The sequence below is a fragment of the Pungitius pungitius genome, chromosome 15, assembly GCF_949316345.1.
Source record: "Pungitius pungitius chromosome 15, fPunPun2.1, whole genome shotgun sequence".
Lineage (NCBI taxonomy): Eukaryota > Metazoa > Chordata > Actinopteri > Perciformes > Gasterosteidae > Pungitius > Pungitius pungitius.
The window spans coordinates 11,014,482-11,023,654 of record NC_084914.1 but is presented as its reverse complement, the minus strand read 5'-3'; the positions used below and the strand labels follow the sequence as shown (position 1 = coordinate 11,023,654).

At 41.8% G+C, this 9,173-nt stretch overlaps 1 protein-coding gene and 2 long non-coding RNA genes across 4 annotated transcripts in view; 2 read left to right on the top strand and 1 right to left on the bottom strand.

Moving 5' to 3' along the window:
• The first annotated feature begins 74 nt into the window (after nucleotides 1–74).
• On the top strand, nucleotides 75–7,574 carry LOC134105092 (uncharacterized). 2 transcript variants are annotated; one of them, XR_009942431.1, is made up of 4 exons: nucleotides 75–241; nucleotides 453–562; nucleotides 6,980–7,058; nucleotides 7,447–7,574. It is a non-coding gene; the product is annotated as an uncharacterized LOC134105092 (long non-coding RNA). The 2 variants fall into 2 exon arrangements; XR_009942432.1 differs by lacking the exon at nucleotides 6,980–7,058 and having other exon boundaries at nucleotides 92–241; nucleotides 7,447–7,557.
• LOC134105091 (uncharacterized) lies at nucleotides 5,917–8,897 on the bottom strand. The gene is made up of 3 exons (XR_009942430.1): nucleotides 8,766–8,897; nucleotides 8,020–8,197; nucleotides 5,917–7,743 (listed from the first exon to the last, which is right to left on the bottom strand). It is a non-coding gene; the product is annotated as an uncharacterized LOC134105091 (long non-coding RNA).
• Nucleotides 8,850–9,173, top strand: part of mbnl1 (muscleblind-like splicing regulator 1) — a 36,126-nt gene continuing 35,802 nt past the window's right edge. Inside the window, exon 1 of the mRNA XM_062557521.1 lies at nucleotides 8,850–8,991. The gene's annotated coding sequence lies outside the window, so the exon portion shown is untranslated. The remainder of the gene's footprint in view (nucleotides 8,992–9,173) is intronic.

Sequence of the window (9,173 nt, the reverse complement as noted above, 5' to 3'; positions counted from 1 at the left end):
GATGGCGGACGGCTGTACTCCACTGCGCAACGCCGAAATCTCGCGAGAGAAAAGTACATACTGACAGGTGCATTCCACAGGTTGATAACGTACGTTAGCTACCTTAGTGTCACGTTTGCATGAGCTAACTGTAAAATGTGATATTAATATTTAGACGAAAAGCTGCTAACTTTTATGACTGACGAATAACTGTAAAAGGTTTGACATACAAACATCGAGGGTGGAGAAGAAAAAAAAATTGGTAATAGGCGTGCGTTAAATATTTTGTTCCAAATGCCAAAATGAAGTTAATGCTATGGCTAACGATATTCGGCTAACTGCTTTAACGTTGTTGTTGTTGTTGTTGTTGTTGTTGTTGTTGTTAACAGATAGCATAACGACACGTTTGTGTCAGTGTCAGATAGGGCCAAGAGTTTACCACCATACTAACTCTTATCTTTGCTGTTTTCCAGTGCACCGTTTATCGTTGTCCAACTTCACGTCCCGATGGTTGATCGACGGCTGGAAGATGGAATATCTCCTCACTGTCATGACGACGCTCTCTGAATATGAGAGAAAAGGGGTAAATAACGACAAATAGATGAGTGAAAAGCAACACACTCACATTTGTTGGTTTTTTAGAGTAAATTTCAATAAAAATGATGAAACAATCATAATATTCAATCCAGAACCCACTCATAAATTAAATGTATTTGGACGTTTAGGCTAAATACAGTCACACTGACTGGCTAATATATCCTTGTGCGGTGCCAGTGATAGTTGGTCTACCTCTGCATTCTGGTGTTATGATGGGAACTGTTGCATTCTTTCTGAGATTGGCTCCCGCAGTCCTCCTCAGGCTCATGTTCTCCAGCTCCAGCCTTTTGATTTCTGTCCGCATCGCACTGATCACACGTCGAAGCCTCTGCGTACTGTCCACGGTGCCAACAGCACACATTTCCACCCGGCCGACATCTGTCTTGGATGCATACCACTGACCAAACGAGCCCATCTCACCAATAAACACACAGTTTACACATGAAGCTTAACCTAGGTGTCGAAGTCCCTACATATAATCTATATGAAGACAACTACATCACAGTCTACAAGTAGCCTACGTCCTTTTTGATATAAAAACTCAATATCGGGCAAAGGAAGAGCCAAGCAGCCAGTCAAAGGCAGCAATCTGTCATCACACCATTCAAAGTCTGGTCACATGATGGAGAGGGTTATTTTCTTCTCAGTGATCTGATGCCTACAACTTTCCCTCCTCCTGTTAAATATTCATCTACTCTGTCAACGTAAAGGTACTTGCGGGAGAGGCATAGCCATTGTTGAGGGTGAACTGCTCCTCCTTTTAAACTCTTGTTTGTTTAGTGTGTGAGGTACAGTACCAAAGTGTGTCCAAACTTTTGACTCGTACTGTATATCAAAGCAGACCTCTCAGTGTCCACACTTATGTCTCCTTCTAGGGCTCACGCAAATGGCCTTACTGCATTCACACAAATGTAAACAGGAAACTGAATAGCCCGATAACTTCTCTATAGTTAAAATGATTTGATGTAGTAGTGGCCTCATAGTAAGAAGACATATGCATCATATGTGCAGTATTTAGATGAGAGGACAACAGTCACGAGTGTCTTCTTGGTGCTGCTCTGCTGCTCTCTAGTGTAGAGCTTGTTGTAGTAGGAAAGCAATGTTTTACTGACCTCTTCTGGTTAACATTTAAATGCAAATAGTCTGTTGGACCTCTTTTGGCTACAACTAACAATGTCTTTACAACAACCCGAACCAAAGACGCTCAGATAGACACATTCCATATGGGTTCACTTCAGATTTCCTCATGTGTATCGTAGACACAGTAACATTTTAGAACAAGACTAATGAATTCACAGAGGGTATGAATAAATGAAGTGTTTAGATGCACAATATCTTCACTGACAAGAAAAAAATGTTTGCTGGTGATCTGGGTAGATGGATAGATTTACACACTTGTTCTACTCCAAGTCAGAATTCCACAAGGAGGCTTTGTGGTTATGTTAAACTAAGCGAATGCACCTTCTAATGAAGTTAATCATGTCACCAGTGAGGGCTTTCTGTTCGTCAGTGTCAATGTATTCAACGCCGCTTCAGTTTCACAAGCACCAAAAGGCCTTCTACAACTACTGTGGGGCGATAGATATGTGCTATGAGTGATGATACCTTATTTCAGGTAAAGTCCTCTTGTTGACTGAGGATTCTGTTCTGGGAGAAGAATGTTTGGTTGCTGGTGGGCCTTTTTTAAAAAGGTTCCACTTCCAACTCCTTCAGAGTGTTTATACAGAGATACATCCGGAGAACCACCCAGACAATTTTGTTGTGTTTCAACCAGGAACCTCTATGGAAGTTTACGTTACTTTATTTTATTCTGAGAACTTTTCTAAATTTCACCTTGTGGTTCAGTAATTGTAGCCTTGGTCCTCACGCTTTATCATTTTGTCGTTTTTGTGGCTCGCAGTGTAAACGTAAGAGTGCTGATACCACTGTGTCAGAGGTCATGTTAGTGTTATTGTGCAATTGAGCAAAATTGATATAATAGCGTAATTACACATAACTTCATCCTACAAAGGGAACAAATAGACATGCAGCATGTGTAATATTCACTGCGATCAGGCCTCTTGGCCAAGTGTTTGAGCCACGGCACGTAGCATAATATCAAGCTGTCTTTTTGCTTGTGTCTTTTCCTGACAACACATTACACACACTAAATTCCACCCACTCCTCTGTGGTGTGGGTCAGCTGTTTGTCTGCTGATAAAAGGCCCCTCGTCAACTAAGAGATAAACTCTGCATGCTGCTGTAGGGACAGCTACCACAGAACGCGGAAGCCTACATGACATGAATTTGTTTTGTGGCTGCGGACATCAAGAACGGGCTGATTGAAAGACGTGTATAGTGATGTTAAATTAACACACACACACACACACAAAGTCATCTTTTGCAACTGCCGAAACGACAGCACAGTTTAACGTTTTCTTTTGTTGCCACATATCATACCGTAGAGGCCCAGCAGGTGTCGTGTGCTGTGGTGTGAGTTTCACAAATTTGCCCTGATGTAGCGGAGCTTCACTGCATGTGCAAGCGCATGACAGCGCCCAGCAGCAGGGTAGACCCTAAGGACAACAGTATAAAGTGGTGCATTTGAAAGCAGAGGTAATTGATTTTTTTTGCAAGTGATTACAGAAGCAGAATTTAATACGCTGCTTTTGATTTCAGCTCTTTTCACTGCCGCGTCTCGCTTTGCAAACATGACACCAGATGCGGTTCCCTTCAGTATTCCGCACTCATCATTTTAGCCAAGTAGCTGTGACCCGGCGCCACAAAACAGGACAAGTAATTTAATTTGCCACTGCTGACGACCTTGAAGCATTGAATGTAGGCTGCCAGAATCCCAATAGGAAAGCTTGAAGGAAAACATCCTGGGAGCTGAAATAGTGATGAGGCTGTTCCGCCTGCAGCATCACACACACAGTCTCTTCACCTTGACAGGGAAACTTTTGTCCTTCAGCTTTGCATGAAGAATGTTCATTTAAAGGTATTGAGGCACTGTGACAGATCATGTGATAACGTTTCTAATTGATTTTAGCTTAACCATTCGAAATTAATATCTGAAGAGGTTATGTTATAACCATATAATAACATGACAACATGATAGAAATTGTCACGGCTAACATTTTACTGGCCAATACTCAGACAATTTACTATGCAGTGCTTTTGGGAGGAAGGTTAATTTTCAAAATAAGACAGGAAATCACGAGACAACCTGATTACCCCTGCTTCCTGGACACAAAACACCCTCAAAGTAAGAAAACGTCTGTATTGTTGTCACAAGATTAACTGAGTCGTGGCATCATATGATTTAACACTTATGTTACTTCAGAGTGTTTACCCAACCCACTGATGTCACAACACCATTGTCAATGTAGGGAATGGCCGGAAGAGTCTTAAAAGGCCAAAATGACCTAATCCTTCTCCAGATGTACCACTACGTAAGCGCACCATCATGACTCACTGGATATGTCTCACTGCAGTCTAGAAAGTATCACCTCCCCGTATGAGAGGTGCTAGATAAAACAAATAGCCTTGGAGGGCAGAGGAAAGTAGAACCCATCGGCTTTCATGATGTGGTACATGCCATGCATTGTGGTACCCCTGTCATGTCGTGTTCACAAACCGCAGGAGATGCGTGAAAATACCTATTTTGATGCTGTGGCATCTCTGTTGATAAAATGACATTCTTTAAAGAGTCATTTTCAGTCAGTGTATTTCCAAAAAGCCTTGCAGCGAGTAAGGAAGACAAGCCGATATTTGCCTTGTCATTTCTTCCTGCTGCCATTTTGTGAAATATCCCCACATTGACAATGGTGCTGTGACATGAACGGGTCGGGGAAACACTGAAGTAAAATAAGGGGCCTGCTACTTTTTAACATGTCTTGCTTGCAGACAAATTCCCAGTCACGTCTCAACTAACTTGTTGCCCTGTTGAGGTAACATTTTAAATCAAAATAGGAAAATATCTTTGGTCAGAATTCAATCCTGGTCATAAAATCTAAAAATATGGCCCCGGAGGACTAAGTTGATTCTCAGAGCGCCGCGGTAGCTGTCAGGCAGAATCACACACACACACACACACACGGAGTAACAAGGCTGGAAAGTAGGGCCCCTAGAGGGCTTCTGTTATTGCGATTATTCCCTGTAATATTTGTGAAACGCTGCAAAAACTTCGAAGAATGCGTTGGATAAGACTTTTATATCCCCCGCTATGCGTCCTTGTCTTTCGGCATGCCGGCGTTTCAACCTGAGACCTGTAGGTCTTCTTTAATGACAGAGCCCACGGTCACAGTCCCATCCAGCAGCCTTCATTATGACTCAGTAATCATAGGCTGCATTTTGGTTTCCCCCCTCTATGCTCTCCGTCTCTCTCCCTTTCAGTCATGGCCAATCCAGTAGTGAGCAACAGCCGGCCTCTGGAAAAAGGGTTTGTTGACTTTTCGGCACAGACTGGTGGTCTGTAGGGGAGCAGTCTGTCATTTATGGCTTAGGCTTCTGTGATTGGTTGAGGAGAGATATAATTATGTCGAGCACTCAGCTCAGCTAGTTTTGGAATTACAATAGGTGCCATGTTAAGTTCACTGGTTGCTATGATACTAAGTGGAGGTTCTTGTACTGATTGATGGTTTAACCCATTTCCCTTTTTAGCCCCATCAGGCTAATGTTCATCATCAAACCGTAGCCCCATGAGGTTACTTGAGACGAGTAAATTTAACAGTTAATTTCTGATTCATATTAGATGCAATACCATCTGTGTGTCGTCAAGTAACAACTTAGCACACAACAAGGACGACTGTGAATCTTCTTCAACCGCCCCTCGCTCTGAAAGCGCTTTAGGGGGGGATTTCTTAAAGACCAGCTCTTAGACAGGAGGCATATTTACAGTAAGCAGCCACTGATCCTTAAATCTCTCCATGTTGCATAAAAGTTGTACTTTTAGCCCAAAGGGTGCCTTGCACACCAGAATTACCAGTGAATGAAATGGCCATTCTACAGCTAAGTTTTGATTTTTACTAAATTTAAGTATAAACATCTTCTAAGGTGACATTTTTCATATATTGATAATTGACTACCTCAGTATTACATTAAAATAATATTCCCAGCCATATTGTTTCTCATATGAAGAGAAGAGATCTTGCTTGCATGAGATACATAAAATAATGAAAACTCTTAAAAACTCCTTTAAGTTTATAAAATGTAACATATGGAGTAGAATAATACATAAGTCAACCTATTTCTTCATCTGCAGTTACGTAAAATGAGCATAAAGACATAGTATTTTCCTCAGCAGATGGATGACTAATAAGGGACTTAACATATAGTTTGAAACAACACACTCAGTTTCCTGATTAGTTGTTTATTATTAAATCCTTCTGTACCGCTGGCTGTTATCTGAAAGTGTGCTGGCAGCACAAGAAAATCTTCAATACCAACAGAAAACTGTAATTTAATTTTTAGTTGGTGTCACTTAATACCCTCGAATTATAATTTCATTGCATGTTTAGGTGATGATGCAGACTGAGCTTTTCATTGAACAAGGAGCTGCAAGGATTTCCAGAGAACTGCACTGTGGGGGTAAAAAGTCTGGAGTCGCCTGTGGAAGAGGCAAGATACCAACCATTTATAAAACAATAAAAACAGTTAGATAGAGGAGTTGACTCAAAAACCAAAGTTTCTTTCAAAGCTTTAAAACGTAATTCCTGCAAGAGGAGGGTAATTTAATTAATATTTGTGCGTGACACGAGACAGGAATGAATAATTCTCTTCATAAAACAGTTACTAATGGTTTTTGCCGTAGTAGCCTTTGTCTCATTATGCAGGGTGGTCAGACAGACCTCGAGTAGACTAATGGGATAGCGTCAGTCTGAATCTTTCTTTTTTCAGGGTTATTCCGCACACTTGCAGTAAAAAGGCAGCCACGTATATGTGTGCTCCCACAGTAGCTGGGAGGCAAAGATGAGACTTAGTTTCTCCAGCATAGATAATCCAATTGGTTATTCTGTACCATGGCTTATGTGATCACTGACTTGTGTAAGTCGTGTGTATCACAAGCAGAAAACAAAAGGGAGGGAAGGGAGTGGAGACTCGACAAGTAATCCTCATCTAATCCATTTATTTTAAATACAATAACTAGCATACTGTCCATCATTTTCATTTTAACGCGGCCTCAACCAGCCCAATAACATGTTGCGTTTTTATATTATTTGGAACGCGTTATTTTTTTAAAGAAAATATTAGACGCGGTAAATCATACACTTATAGTTATGGGTTTGTTTGTACCAAAATCGTTGCTAGAAAATCAATTTATTCCTTTATAAATATTTTATTCCTAAAATATAATAAAGCTGCGCCTTGTGTTAGTGGAAATGATGGTGGTCTTTCTCTCTCTCTCTCTCTCTTGTTCGCTGCAGCACAAGGAAATCAGCCAGATCAGGATGAAGAGAAAATAGCGTTCCTAACTGGCAGCATCGAGTTTCAGTGGAGACCCAGGTCATTAAAGATAACATGGCACCATGTCAGGCCCTGCCTGAGTGGGTTGTGTAAACCAGTCTCCCACCAAGGTTAGACGCACTCCTAATTACAGTGTTGTGGTGGGCAACGTGCCGCAGTCATCTGGAAGAAGTTTCCCATCTATCTACTGAAAGTGGTGTAAAGATAAGGTGAACGTGAAAGTGTCCCAGCTGACTGATTAAATGAGCTTACAATGTGAGTTATAGGAATCACAATAAAACATTGACATGTAAACAGTTTCCACGTGTATGTTTTGACTTTTAGACCTACGTAATATTTCAAACTGAGCGTCCATATAAGATATGTCTGACTGTCGCCTCACTTCTCACGTCTCTCTCTCTCTCCCTCTCTCTCTCTCTCTCTCCAGGTCCTTAGCGTAGCCAGGAATGCTGCAATGCCACTTGCAGACTGCAGAGTCCAGGGAGCCCTAAAAAGGGAAGGAGTCTCACTCTGGCAGCTTGGCGAGCAGGGGAGGCTAAATTAGGCCTGGTTTCATTGACTTTCAATCCCCAGGGTTCCTGCCGCCCTGCAGCCCAGAGGATGAGAGATGGGGGGCCTCGAGTGCTTCATCGGAGCTTCTCCAGACACTGGCTGGGACGGTTGGAGTGTCAGATGGAGAGACGATACGGCTCGGCTTGAGATGAGCGGTCGCATCTTTTCTGTTCTATGTAAATGGAAAAGAAACACGGATAACGTAAAAAGGATCTGTGATCACCAATGAACTTCAGTTATAATTATTGTAAATAAGCTACACAGAATGCGCTGGTGTTTTGGGATAAATTAAATCTAAAAATCTAAATCTAAATCTAAAACTATTTTGCTGTATGGCAGGAGTCCCAATCTCCCCCTTAAAATGAGGCTATGGCTGAACAAATAGAACAAATTTCCTTGTTCCAATTTTGAGTAGCATGAAAGGGCATAAAGCTTTATTTATGCTTACCGCATCCACAAGGGTCATAAGTGTCCGCATGGCCAAAGTCACGTGACACCAACGGACTGCTCCTCCGTGCATATCCGCGCTGACAGGTGAAGGAAACAGTCAACTTTGAGGAGCTTTGTAAAGGTCATTTGTCATTGAGAGGCCTGTATTTGAGTCTGTCTGTCTGTAAGCGCTGCCCCTGCACAAAGTTTAACTGAGGCTTATTTCAACAAAAAACAAAGGAGAAAAAATCATTGGAAATCTTGTGACCTTTTTGATATCCAAACCCATTGGAACCACTGCTTGAGGTTATAATACATTTGATAGTGACTAAATAGTGCACATTCTAAAGAACATTTTCATATTATATGTCAAATTGTCTAAAGATGTCAAATTGTCTAAAGAATATTTTAAAGATGACTTCTTCTTGGTTGGCCCAGAAACACTCCCATACACCCAGGGTATTGGTATTAGAACCTCCAAGTATGCAGTGTGATTACGATTTCTACATGAAGCAACGTGCAGAATCTTTGAAATATGTGGTCTCATATTTGAAAAACAAAAACCCCCCAAAAAAAGACAGAGGCTGCAACTTGTCTTGACCTATTTAGTTCAGGATAACATGCCAAGGCTTCATATTCAATATTATAATAATAATGATTTTCTGCCAACAAATGAAGTGCTTTAGCCATCACGTGATGTGTTTTGCACATTACACTTTTTTTTTCTTTTTCTGCTGATGAAATGCTTGTCCGCCTCCCACTCACCAGCGCTCGTTCCTCTCTCCTCTGCTGTCCGGTGTGATTGACCGCGTCTCTTTCTCCGTGCTGGCAGTTGGAGACATGTGCTGAGTGCTGCTGAGTGTTGCTGGACGTGAGGGCTTAGGGGCCTGTTTCAACATTCCAGTGATAGTTTGATAGACACAGTCCTTGGGAGAGGAAGAGGAGGAGACCCGAATGCCCGCATCGACTTCACAGAAGACGTGCCGAGGGGGTAAGTGAAATCCACGGGAGGATTGTGATAGCACACTGCGTGTCTTGTTTCTGTTTGAAGTACCTCAAGAGCAACATTTGCAGAAGCCCCCACTTCCTGATTCAAAAAAAGCGGTTTAGCTGCTTATCTTTCAGGCTGAAAACCTAATGTCACAGGCACTTCCTCTTTACACACAGTCACAG